At 41.8% G+C, this 13,413-nt stretch overlaps 1 protein-coding gene across 1 annotated transcript in view; it reads right to left on the bottom strand.

Moving 5' to 3' along the window:
- Positions 1 to 13,413, bottom strand: part of B3GALT1 (beta-1,3-galactosyltransferase 1) — a 359,787-nt gene that overhangs the window by 183,965 nt on the left and 162,409 nt on the right. Inside the window, exon 2 of the mRNA XM_088145191.1 lies at positions 12,412 to 12,563. The gene's annotated coding sequence lies outside the window, so the exon portion shown is untranslated. The remainder of the gene's footprint in view (positions 1 to 12,411; positions 12,564 to 13,413) is intronic.

Below are 13,413 nucleotides of genomic sequence, written 5' to 3'. Positions count from 1 at the left end.
AGAAACCTTCAGTCCGATGGCAACTTCTTCCTGTAATGGATTATCTGTAGCTGGAACAATCTATGGTAATGATCTATCCACTGTTCTAAACAGGAAAAGCTGTATATATGTCTTCTTTCAGTCTGAAAATCTGATTAACAATGTTCTTCTGTGTTCTGCGGAGTTTCTGGGCGCCCTTCAGTCCTAACTCTGCAGCTGGTGTTTTTAGAGCTATATTCTCTGCCTCAACTTCTGCTCCTCTGTGCCTATTGCACAACCTTGGCACACACAGGCTAAACATCAAGTCAACGGGCACTTCCACAACACTCTTGCAATCCCATTGCAGTATTTGAGGAGCCTGTCTTATTAACGTGTAATGAAAGGATGCATGTATTGCCAAGCTGGATGACACAGTGGTCTTGTTATTACAACATACTTTATTGGCTCTGTGTGTGTGCGTGCATGCGTGTGTGTGTGTGTGAGGGAAGTTGTGTGTCAATTTATCACCCCCAAGAGTTAAATTACACTAACTCCCCCCCCCCCATTCAGTCATGTCATGGTTAGCTATAGATGTCATCAAGTTGAACTTGACTCCTAGTAGCTATATGGAAAAATGCCCACCATGTTGATGTGTGTCAAGTAGGAATTTGTAAGTCTTCTAAAGACAACCCTTTAATTTCCTTGATCTTGCCCATCCTCTTGAATCACATGTCCAAAAGATGTGAATTGCTGCTTGCTGATCATTGCCTTGGGAGAGCAATCATTTTTTATTTTGGTGCAGAATCGATTGATTCATGTAATAATTTCCAGATCCAAATTGTTAAGGCATGGAACAGTTCCCTTTAAGAGGAATGTTGCTGTTTCAGCAGGGGGCTTGCTGGACTCACTGGGAGCATCACAGGAGTGGGGCAGAAGAAAACTAAAAGAACTGAAAAGCATTAAAGAGAACTGAAGATGATGACATAAAAATGGCTACCTTGAGCATGCCAAATACCTAAGGGTGAAGCAACAAGGGAGAAGGCACAGACAGTGACAACATGCCTGGGATGGCAGGTAAGACCCTGGAGGAAAGGGAACACCCATGTGATGGCAGACAGGCTCTTGAAAGCAGCCTAGGAAAAGGGTGAGCCATCTTTTGTTTTCTTCTCACCACCACAAAGACAAGTAGGCATATGGAGACAGGGGAGCACTGGCAAGTAGACCAAGTGTAGGCACAGTTCCAGACCAAACACCAGCAAGCAGGCTGCTTAAGCAATAGGGAGACCCAGGGCTGTTCTTGGAGCAGTAGAGGAGTGGTTCAGCTGAGAAACAGAGTAGCACTCAGCAGGAGAGCCAAGAGCATCAGTGACTAGCATGTGGCAGCAGGGCTGAAATGCAAGTAGGAGAAGACTTGTTAAGAGTAATCTATAAGGAAAGGTTCCAAGGCAGCCAAAGAGAGTTGGTGCAGGTGAGTGCCAGTAAATGGCAAACAGGTAGGAAGGGCTCCTGGGAGCCAAAGCTATGGAAAAGCTTCGGCCCAGGTGAGAGGTGTAGAGGACAAATATAAGGCCAAAATCTATAGCCTGGGTGATAGGCTAGCTCAGTACTTCCCTAACTGGGCAACTTCAAGATGTGTGGACTTCAACTCCCAGAATTCTCCAGCCAGCATGGCCATTGCTCAGAATTCTGGGAGTTGAAGTCCACTCATCTCAAAGTTGCCCAGGTTGGGAAACACTGGGCTACCTCACTCCTAGCACCATTAGCAATGCAAGCAAGAAGCCCGAGTAAGCCAAGGGGAAAGAGGCTCACAAAGCTGGAAAGATACAAGTGGTGGCATCAAGTGAGATGAGCAACAGTCCCAGTCCCAGCCCATGATCAGCCGAGTCAGCCAACTGTGGAGACTGCCCCAGCCAAAAGAGCCAAGGGCAATATAGTTCGTAGTGCCTAGGACTAGAGCCAAGATAGACAGAGGTAAGACAAAGATAAAGCTAGAACTGAATGCAACCTAGTAATTTTAGGTTGTAAGAACGTAAAGAGCTATAGATAGCAAGCTATAGAAAGAAAGAATACGAAAGAGCTGTAGATAGAAAGTAAGCAAAGAATAGGAAACCAGTAGTTTGGATTTAAAGAAAGCTACAGGAAGAATAGTAAGATAGAAATGTAAGTGATTCCCCCTCCATACTGCGCCCATTTAACGACTTGGTTGATATGCTGAGATGATGCTCCAGCTGTCTGCCAGATCACATATTAAACTTCAGTTATTCCAACTTCCACTATAACTGGATTCTTTTAAAAAGAAAACCTTATTCTATTCTGTCTTTCCTCTAAAGAGCACCCACAACAAAAGGGATCCTCTGTTTTTGCTAGCAACTTTTATAAACTGGCAGAATCTCTGGAGCACACACTGTTTCAACATTCATTATCAAGACATCATAATCATTCCTATAGTTCTTGGTTATTTAAGTGCTTCCCACATTCAATAAATAATACATCATTATGATTCTCCCACACTACAAGCTAATATACACATGAACTTTCGGCTCTGGTTCAGAGTTCTTAAAGTGGTTTCTTAAAATGATTTCAGACCAGAAAGAAGACCTTTGGGGTAGGGGAGAAACTCATTACCCAGCTAAAATGGAATATGAAATGGCAATGCTTTTGTTTTTTATTCAATTATGCAAACATTCAGTGTGAGTTCAACTGCTTTTTAATAAAGTATTGGGAGGTGGTACACAGACAAGTCTCTCTTTTTTCTGGGGATTAAAGGTTGTTGTGGTTGACTGATTTTGAAAAGTTGATATAATTTGGGGTTGTAAAACTGAAAGTAAGTCACTAAGCTAATTATAGGGACAGCAAACAGATTGCAATCAAGGGAGTGGATTATTATTATTTTTTTTTTAGCTGATTTCAAGCAACAACCAATAATCTCAGTTCACTTTTCTCATGCTTAGTTTCCTTCCCAACGTATATATTTTTAAACATTATTTTTCATTGTTCCAACATCAATTTCAAATGCTATCCTCCAAAAAATAGCTGAAGGGCTGCTGGGATTTTATCTTCTTAAACTTCAACAAGGCAGTTTTATTATCAGAGCAACTGTCATTTTCCATATAGTTTGAAATTTCTAATATTAAGCACACACACACACATAGAATACACACACACACACAGACAAAAATGGAAATTTTAAATGTGCAGCTTTCACAGAAATGCTTGATATGATCGGTCAAACATCAGTTTTCTTCCATACATAAAAATAATGGAAATGCAAATGCAGAGAAACTAAACACAGCAAAATTCAGGAACTTTAGAAGAAGTTAATGCAATTGGCTGGTGTGGGTCTTCCGGGCTGTGTGGCCGTGTTCTGGAAGTTTTGGTTCCTAACATTTTGCCAGCACCTGTGACCGGCATCTTCAGAGAGCAGGAGCACAGACAGGAGCAGTTCTCTCTGTGCCCAGGGTGATGTGACCCTTCTGTGGGTATTTATAGAGATCTGGGGGGGGGGGGGGGAAGGGGGGATTGGGTGTGTGTGTGGGGGTTGAGTTACTGAGTGGCTGCTTGTTTTGGTGTCAGAATCTGTATGTATCTTCCTGGGGATTAGGCAGGGTTTTTTCTTCTACTGAATTGTTAACGAGGGGCTGCTGGGGGTGATTAGCAAGTTCATTGTGTGAACTGTTCACCTGTCCTGGTGGTTGAGCTGAGTTTGTTGACCTTTTGCAGGCTGTATTTTTCAGGATTGGTAGCCAGGTTTTGTTGATTTTTAGACTCTCCTCTTTTTTATTGAAACTGTGCTGGTGTTTGTGAATCTCAGCGGCTTCCCGGTATAGCCTGGTATAGTGGCTGTTGGTGTTGTCCAGTATCTCTGTGTTTTCAAATAGGATTTTGTGTCCAGTGTGCTTGAGAGCATGTTCAGCTACTGCAGATTTTTCTGGTTGCTGTAGTCTGCAGTGCCTTTTGTGTTCTTTTATCCTGGTATGGGTGCTGTGTTTTGTGGTCCCGATGTATACTTGCCCGCAACTGCATGGTATGCGGTATACTCCTGCGGCGGTGAGGGGATCCCTTTTGTCTTTTGCTGATTTTAGCACTTCTTGTACTTTTCTGGTGGGTCTGAAGATTGTTTGGAAATTGTGTTTCCAATGCAATTCTTCTTTAACTAGCTAGATTTTTTTTATTTTGGTAGTTTCATACCAAAAATAATATAAAATTGTTATTTTTGTCGTATTTATTATTGTAAAGAAAGCAAACAAGTTATGTAATGATTTTTATAAAATAAACCCTAGTACAACAATCAGGGCTATCTTATTGTATGATTTCTAAAACTTTTTTTTCTAATCTGGATCCCTCCAGATATTTTGAAATAAATCCCCATCATCTTTGATGTGGCCACACTGAGCAGAGAAGGGCTATATAAACTGGCATGACAGGGTCACAGAACCCCCTGGAAGTCTTCTTTGCTGCCCCCCCCCCATAAGCCCCTACTCAGTAGTTGTTTTTAATGTGAGAAAAGAGGAACAATCAGAAATTTGTCTGAAATACAGTGGAAGGACATAATTTTTAATTATTGTAGGTAGTCATACAGTCTCTGAAAAGTGACTAAATTGTGTGTTTTGGGAGAGAACTTGTAATTACAAAATAGTCCCAAACAGAAGTCAGGAAGTTTTTCACATCAAAATTTTACAAGATGCCAACTCTTGTCAGATAGCCAGTTTGGTGTAGTGGTGAAGGTAGCAGGCTAGAAACCAGGAGACTGAGAGTTCTAGTCCCGCCTTAGGCACAAAGCCAGCTGGGTGACCTTGGGCCAGTCATTCTCAGCCCCAGGAAGCAGGAAATGGCAAACCATATCCGAAATCTTGTTAAGAAAACCTCAGAGACTTGTCCAGGCAGTTGCCAGGAGTCAACACTGACTCGAAGGTGCGTGCACACACACAACCTTTGTCAGATTTGTGCTCTCAATCTAATATACTGTTTAATCTCAAGTCAGAGCACCAAAATCTAATGTGAAGAAACTGAATCTCTTGAGAGTTTGGAGGTGTCATCTGAAAGCCTCAAGAACTTATGTATAAACACTAACATCTCATGATATTTAGCCATTTGTAAGATTTCATCCACTTTTAAAAAATCAGTTTATCTGCAAATATCATCTAAATGTGTAGTAGGCGTTTCAGTGTTTTTGAGTGCTACCTGGTTGACTTGAGCCTCAAAGGAGAAAATATTCACATAATTATTTCCTGGTACAGCGATTAGGGTGCTAACTAGATAGTTGCTTCCCATATCACACCCTATTTAGGGTGGACTGGAAATTTCCCCCCAAATTTGCATTACTAGAATGAAAACATGCCAACAATTAAGCTTTACTGGTTTTCTTAAGTAAAGCTAGCTCCCCAAGTTCTCCCACACTCACCTGGACCCACTCAACCAGGTTGGTTAAACACTGGCTAGGGGTGATGAGAGAAGTCTGATCTGGACACAGAAGCAACTCAACTCCTTTCTTATTTTGCTTAGTTTTATACAAAGACTTGTTGCTGGGCTGATTCAGGGACATAGGACTTGCACTATTGCTCGGTAAGTTCAGGTACTTGAGAAATTCCTCACTTTCCTTCTTCAGCTCTGCTGTGGTTACCAGGACTTCCAGCATACATTGCTTGCTTCCCCTTTTGGTTTCCTCCCCCTGTGTATGTGCTGGCTCCACTTTGAGCTTATGGCAGTTAGTTCATAAAGATGGCTCTGCTTTTGCCTGGTGCATAAAACCCACCTGGGTCATACCTCTGAGTCTCCCCTTTTCCACCTCTGCTACTGTACTACTATTCCATTGAGGTTAACTTTCTTCCAGGGCAACAAGACAGATACCAAAGACTGGAAGAAAAGAGACCTCCAGAAATGCCCCTCTCCTCCTCCTATAGATTCCACTTGACTTGGTTACTGCATTTGCCTCTGATTACTGCAGATGTAGCTCAGCTCTCTTATTCTGCCAAGAGCAGGAATGGGGAGGCTGACACTCCACGCTTTCTGCCTCTTCCATGCAGCTGCAGTGGAAGGGAGCATATAATGCCAGCCATGTCCACAACTGCTGACCTTCAGAAGGAACCTAGTTGGGGAATTCCTTTTTTGAAGGGATTACTTACACCTATGTAAGCAATGGGTAGAGTACCGATCAGCGAATGACTCACATTTGGTTTGTAATGAAACATGGTAACTGCTAATGGGGAGATAGCCATGAGATTTTTCAGTGCAGAAGAAGACTGTGCACAAATAGTTGCCTCATCCCCAGGAGACACACCCAAGTGCTCTTTTCTGGACTAGGATATAAATGACAGAACACAGGTGAAGATGGACTGCAGCAGGGATGTTCCATAAGCTTGAGGGCACACTGGGTTTTGCATAGCATGCCATATTCCCCAAATGAATTAGGTGAGGACCCAATTTTTTTTAAAAAAAATTCAGGGATGTTAAAAGAATAGTCCCTGCAGAGGCTTAAGGCACTCATTTTGCTCTTTAAATGATCCTTTCCAACCCCCAATAATAAAATGGGCCTCATCTGGGGGCCCCACACAGTCTTGGAGGTGTAAGGGTTGCAAAAATGTAAAAAATGTAAAAAAAAAAAAAAGTAAAAAAATGTAAAAAAAAAAAAAGTAGGTTGCTTGCAGTCCATAGGTTATGGTTTTTGAATGCATGGGCTACCACATTGGAGGGACACTTTTTGCTTCATTTTGCATTCCTTAATTTGCCTCATGGCAGGGTTAAGTTGACTCCAAAGTAAAGAAGACCCACAGTCTGAGCTCCCAAAGAGCCAATCAGCATAGGATAGGGTGGCTAACCTGAGACATCCACATGTTGCTTAACCACAATTTCCAGCAGCCTCAGCTAGCACGATCAACAGTGAGGAATGCTGGGAGTGGTACTCCAGGAACAATCTGAGTTCCACAGATAGATAATGCTGAGCTAGCTGGGATAATGGTCTGACGATATAAGGATTTTTTTTTAAAAAAAAACCCTTCCTCATACAGAGATGTGCCAGCAAAACTAATAAATGCAATATGCAGATCAAGAGTAAAATGCCATCTAATGGTGAACCATTGATAAATGTAGAGAAGATATCAGAACTGACATAACCATACACTAGAACCCATAGCTGGAAGTCATCCCCATGCAATAGCCTTGTTGAGCAGCTATGTGCAAATGTTAATCAGATATACAATATTTTGACAGTGGATTAACCTGACCTTTTGTTAAACGGGGGCGGGGGGGCGGGGGGGAGAATAAGCTATTTTTTTTCTTTTTCTTACATAAATCCTTCTCACTTGTCCCAATTTTGAAATAACTTAAGAATGTTCTCCTTTAATCCATTCCATAAATGATTTTTGTTATGCTAATTCCAACCAGTATGTGTAGATATATTTGCTACAGCTGTGCATACGGAGAATCTCTTTTAGAGATCATTGGATTAACATTTTTGGAGATTACCTAGAAAATCTGAGGCACAGTTGTCATAGAGCCAGCTTTGGATTTCTCAGCTTTGATTACATTTGATTTGTCCGAAAGGCTCTGAAATAAAACAGCTGAAAATTTCTTCCCGTTCAGATATTTCTAATAGGATTACATTGTCTCTCTGGCACTATGTTTTTAAAGTGATACACCAAATCCACAATCCTGCATCTGTTTTCCACAACCTCTCTGTACTATTAAGAACTACAAACTTCTTGTTATTGTTCAATTCACCATCACATACTAACTTCTCTTTTCTTCCTTGGTGTATTCCTGGAAGAATTATTAATATCATGCTATACAACAGATAGGACCAATTGCAATTCCAAGGACTTTGTGGAATGCTGCCAAATTAGCTAAATTTGCTGTGTTTGTATTCTACAGCTTGCTGATAGAATCCTGATTCAGAATTCTGAGTAGAAAGTGAGTAGGTTAACGTGCCTGACTAGGAATTTAGGAGAACTTAGTGAGATTTAGGAGAATCTCACTGAGGAGAATTTAGTGGTCAGTTTGGGCTCTTTCTTCCCATTTGATTCTACCCATGAAACTACTCTTCTAATTTAAAACCATCTGTAGTACCAGTAGGGAAGAATCAGTTCCAGGATGCAATCAGAAAATACACTGCAGATCTACAAATCTGCAGATCTTGGTCCCTAGTGAAGTAGAAAGAAAAATCTACCTGTCTTCCTTTTTTAATACACTCAGATGTTCTCAGGACCCTTGATACTAAACGCAAAGTTGCCATGCTATCTGTATTTAGCAGAGACTGTGCTTAGATCCACAGCAATATGTTTATATCGGATGCAGAGAAGAATAGAGGCAGGCTGCAACTCTTTCAGCAAAATGAGACTTTTCTAATACAGGTGCCCAGAGTTAGTTGAAATCAGGTGGTACCTAAATTGAATTACCGTATTTTCCTGTCTATAAGACAATACTTTTTTCTAAAATCGTTACACTAAAAATTGAAGGGCGTCTTATGCAAGGAAGTCAGCCGAAGAGAGAACCGCGCGGCTGTGAAACTGCCCATACTTTGTCTCTGCAAACAGACTTCCTCCAATCACGAGCCTCCAATCATGAGTGAAACTGCCCATACTTTGTCTCTGCAAACAGGCTTCCTCCAATCACGAGCCTGATGTAACTGACGTCAGCTGATGCTGAACAAACCAATCGGAAGAAGTCTGTTTGAGGAGACAAGCTATCGGCAGTTTCACTCGTGATTGAATGTAATCAGTTATGCAAAAGAGCCTGGAAATAGAGCTGCAGAGAGACGGTTTGGATCTCCTCCCACCAAGTGTATCAGGTAAATGTTACCTAATTACTAAATAAAAATGTGTTCTGCTTTATCTTTAAAATATTGATTTCTTAATTTTGGGTTGGAAAAGTGGGGGTCGTCTTATACATGGGGGCATCTTATAGATGGAAAAATACAGCAAATAAATAAATAAATAAATAAATAAATAAATAAATAAATAAGACAGCAAGTATGAAGAATACATGCAGGCCATAAAGCCTTTCTGACAATAACATGCCTTTGTTTCTCCTTGAGATGACAATAGTCTTCTCCAATATTTATTTATTTATTTATGATGCCAAAATCAAGTGAATCATAGAAATATTTCTTTTTCGTCACATCAGCTAAAGGATCTCTGTTCTCTACAAGCTCTTACAAGCAATTTTATACACTCTTTCTGTGGAAAATACCATGCTTACATACAGGATGCAGAACTACTACCATCTCTCTCTTTTTTCAAATTCCTAAGTCTCAATCTAGCCTAAGTACAATGAACATGCAAGCACTTTTTCCATGCTTATCACTTGTTTTTAAGACCCTCGGAATTAATTGAAAACAGCTGCAGAAAATAAATCTCATATAATAAGATAGTATAGGAGAAGAGTAACTAACAGTAACATCTTTGAATGTACAGCTCAGATAAATAATTGCAGATTTGAATTCCCTGTAACATGCTAACATTTTCTACCATAATGAAGGGCCCTAATTTAAGGACTCTGTTCACAGTTTCTTTTAGCTCATGTGAGGAGGAAGTAGTTGACAGAAAAGCAAAAAAGGGTTTTTTCCCCCCCAATGGCCTGTAACAACCTGTCATCCTACAGATGTGCTGGCTTAAAACTAGAATTCTAGGCTTGCTAGAATTTCCAGCAAGCATGGCCAAAGGAATTCTCACAGGCTGAAGGACAGGAGGACGGATTGGGAACTCTTCTAGACATAGAAGATTAGATAAATAATCTTCTGAGAAATCAGAACTGTGTTAAGTGGAGGTAGCCAACTACCAAAAGGTTTAACGTTGGATCTTCAGTAGTTTGGGAGCCTCTCTAGCCACATGTATATTAAGTGTTTCCTCCACATCCTGATTTTGCTCCTCCTCCTGGATACTATGGTTCCTTCATAGTCACCTACCTAAAACACCCCCTATGTTACCATGATTTTCAGTTAAAACTGAAGAAATCTTGCCATTTACACACCTGACCTGAAGAACTTTAAATAGTCAGAAAGTGATTCCCCCTCCATACTGCGCCCATTCAGATTAGGGATGCTGTCTGAGAAATAGCTAGCCAAGAGATAAAGCATTAACCATCTCCAACAAATTTCAACAGAAAGTGTAAGCCACCCAGAATCTACTAACAAATTTAAATAAATGAAATGAAAATAATTATAACAATACACTTGATGTGATTTAGAAGTCTTGCTTAAGAGAAGACAAAAAGTGAAGCCAACTGAGCACAGGTAAGAACCCTTATTAGGGCTTACCTTGTGGAAATAAAGGTGGCAAACCAAACTTACTTCTTTGCTCTCATTGCACTTGCAGATTGCTGCCCTATGGCTCCGTTTTGAGTGACCAGGTCCCTCCTGGTTAAGAAGGAACTGGGGGAACCATTTCAGGGCCACTGTGAGGAACATTTTCTGCATTTGTCAAAGTTGCTCGACTTAGCTCAAAGTTGGACTCTGGCTGGGCAGGTCCTTTGGAAGTGGTTGAGACGTGTCTGAGTTAGGTTAACTGGGAGGAGTTTGAGGCAGTCAATCCTGAGGAAGTGGACAGGGTCCTTGCAGCTGTAACCTTACCACCTGTGTTCTGGACCCATGCCTCTCCTGGCTGGTCAAAGTCTCCTGAGAGATGGCATGTGGTTGGTCCAAGTGGAGGTTAATGCCTCTCTGTGGGACGGGGTGGTACCATCTGCCTTGAAGGAGGTAGTGGTGCACCCCCTTTTCAAGAGGCCATCCTTGGACCCAACAGTGTTGGATAACTTTTATTCAGTCTCCAACCTTCCCTTTTTAGTGAAGGTTTTTGAGAGGGTGGTTGGCGCTCAGCTGCAAAAGGCCTTGGATGAAGTGGATTATCTGGATACTTCTCAGTCAGGGTTCACACCGGGGTACGTGGTCATGCTTGTGGATGACCTCTTTGAAGGGCTCAGGATAGAGGTGGTGCAACCATTCTGGCCCTCCTCGATCTCTTGGTGGCTTTCAATACCATCAACCATGGTATCCTTCTGGATAGGATTGGGAGTGGGAGCTTTCTCCATGGCTAGTTCCAGTCAGTGTTGGGGAAGGGAGATCTAGCCCTAGTCCCCTGAAGTGTGGGGTGCGTCAAAGCTCTCACTGCTCCTCTTTAACATGTACATAAAACTCCTGGGTAAGGTCATTCAACAGCACAGGGTGTGGTATTATCAGCATGCTGATGATACCCAGTTATACATCTATACTCCTGGTTGGGCAGATGATGTTGTAGTGCTGACTCAGTGCCTAGAAGCTGTGAGAGTCTGCAATGGGAGGAACTGACTCTGACCCAAACAAGATGGAGTGGCTTTGGGATTTTGGCCTTCCCCTGGGTCTGACAAAGTGTCAACTTTGATTCTCAGCAGGGTTGCACTCGCCAGGAAGAGTTGCTGTGCAGTTTGGGGGTCTCCTGGACTTGTGGCTCCTGCTTCAAAAACAGATGGCAGCCATGGTTAGAGGGAGCTTTCACCTTGTGTGCCAATTGTACCCATTTCTGAACAGGGAGGCATTCATGGTCACTCATGCCTTGGTCATTTCTCAGTTGGATTACTGCAATGTGGTCTATATGGGGCTGCCCTTAAAGACCACCCAGAAGTCACAACTGGTCCAGAATGCAGTAGCATTCAGAGTGTTGGGTGCCCCTTGGTTTGCCCATATTATATTGTTGTTGTGCTAGCTGCACTGGCTTCCAGTCTCTTTCCAGGTGCAATTCAAGAAACTGGTTATTGATTTTAAAGTCCTACATGGCTCAAGGCCAAGGTATTTGTGGAACTGCCTCTCCCTGAGGGTATCTGCCTCACCCACCAAGTCAGATAGAGTGAGTAAACTCCAGGTCCCTTCCCTTCAATGCTGCCATCTAGTGGGACCTAGAAAGCATGCCTTTTCCGTAGCAGCCCCTGCCCTGAGGAATGCCCTGGATCTGGAAGGCCCCCACCCTTTTAGCCTTCCGGAAGGCTGTAAAGATCTGGCTCTTTCCCCAAGCGCTGGGATAGACTGAGGTGGGAGTCTGGGGATGGTTCTGTTGCATGCATCTGAGAAGGATGGCTGAGGCACCAGGTTTTTGTTTGTATTGTTTTCTGTTTTTCATTGTTATGAGCCACCCAGAATTGTTTTCTTAGAATGGGCAGCCATATTAACATTGCAAATACATACATACATGCATACACACGCATATACACATTATTTTCATACTTGAAGTCCTATTCAAGCATTCCCCTCTAGATGTTTATATGTAAAGGCTTGGAAAGAGAGAACGGAGTCATGGCCACTGCTCCTTCAATGAGTTGTAAACCTTCATCATCCCTGTGTTGAGGGAACATCTGCAGTACATGTGTCAATCTGTGTTGTGGACATCCTGCCTTTGACAGTTGGTGAGCCACAGGGAAGAGACCACATGCCCATAGAGTTGGTTACACTCAAACTCAATGAGGCTTCTATAAAGAAATTTCTACATAACTTACCTAGCCTTAGATTGCTTCTGTCTAAATTTAGGATGTCATGCCATGGCTTTGCTGCATCCATAATGCCAGTAGTTCTTCAATGTCCGCCATGCTTGAGCATTTGTAACTTTAGTATCAAAGTGGGTTTGGTTGCATGTTGCTGAACCTGTGTGCTTTAAGAGAGAGGGGGAGAGAGAGATTGAGATTTCATGAGCTGCTCAGAGGGATTTGGCATATACATTTGCAAAGTAAACACAAATACATTAAAAATAGCTCCTAATAAATTACTTTTCCAGCATTTTTGAAAAAGAATTTTAACATGAATGATGAAGATTATGTAAAAAAGGCTTATCTGCAGGACTATCTGTTGCTCTTAAACTAGGGCAGAAGAGATGTTTGTCAGACCCACTGCACTTATAGATGTAGTTTGGGATGACTGAGAGTTTAGTTCTGTCTACAGTTCAGACTAATTGGACTCACAGTTCCATGGTGCCCATTAATATATAGTTATTCTCAGAAGTTACTACTCAGTTCTGTGATGCTGTTCTCAACTCAAAAACCAAAACAGTATTAAAAGTTACAAGACTGTATAAATATCTATTTCAGGACAAAATATACTTTGACAGAAAATACATTCTGAAATGTGCACTTAGGCTAACATATATTTAAATATGAATACTCCCCCCCCGCCAAAAATCAGGAAGGTAATTTTCAAAGTGTCTTTCAGCCTTTCGTAAAGGAAACTCGTCTGTTCTCCTCACAGAAAATTTGGGGAACATTAGTTTAGCCTAGCCTAACTTGGCATCCCCCAGACATGCTGGGACCTCAACTTCCAAAATTTCCCAGCTCGGCATTCAATCGGAATGCCAACACAACTTGAGGATACCTGGCTGAGAAAGGGTAGTTTAATCTGTTCAGCCAAAGGCAGCTTGCTGTTTGCCACCCCCACATGAGTGACATTACTGTAAAGAGTTTTGATTTACAACTGGTGGGACTAGTTTTTTAAGTTGCTTTCTCCTCTTT

Source organism: Python bivittatus, unplaced genomic scaffold (genome assembly GCF_059951505.1).
Source record: "Python bivittatus isolate LINGU-HERP-01145 unplaced genomic scaffold, Pbiv_v1 ctg000480_np1212, whole genome shotgun sequence".
Lineage (NCBI taxonomy): Eukaryota > Metazoa > Chordata > Lepidosauria > Squamata > Pythonidae > Python > Python bivittatus.
This window is presented reverse-complemented; position numbering and strand designations above follow the sequence as displayed.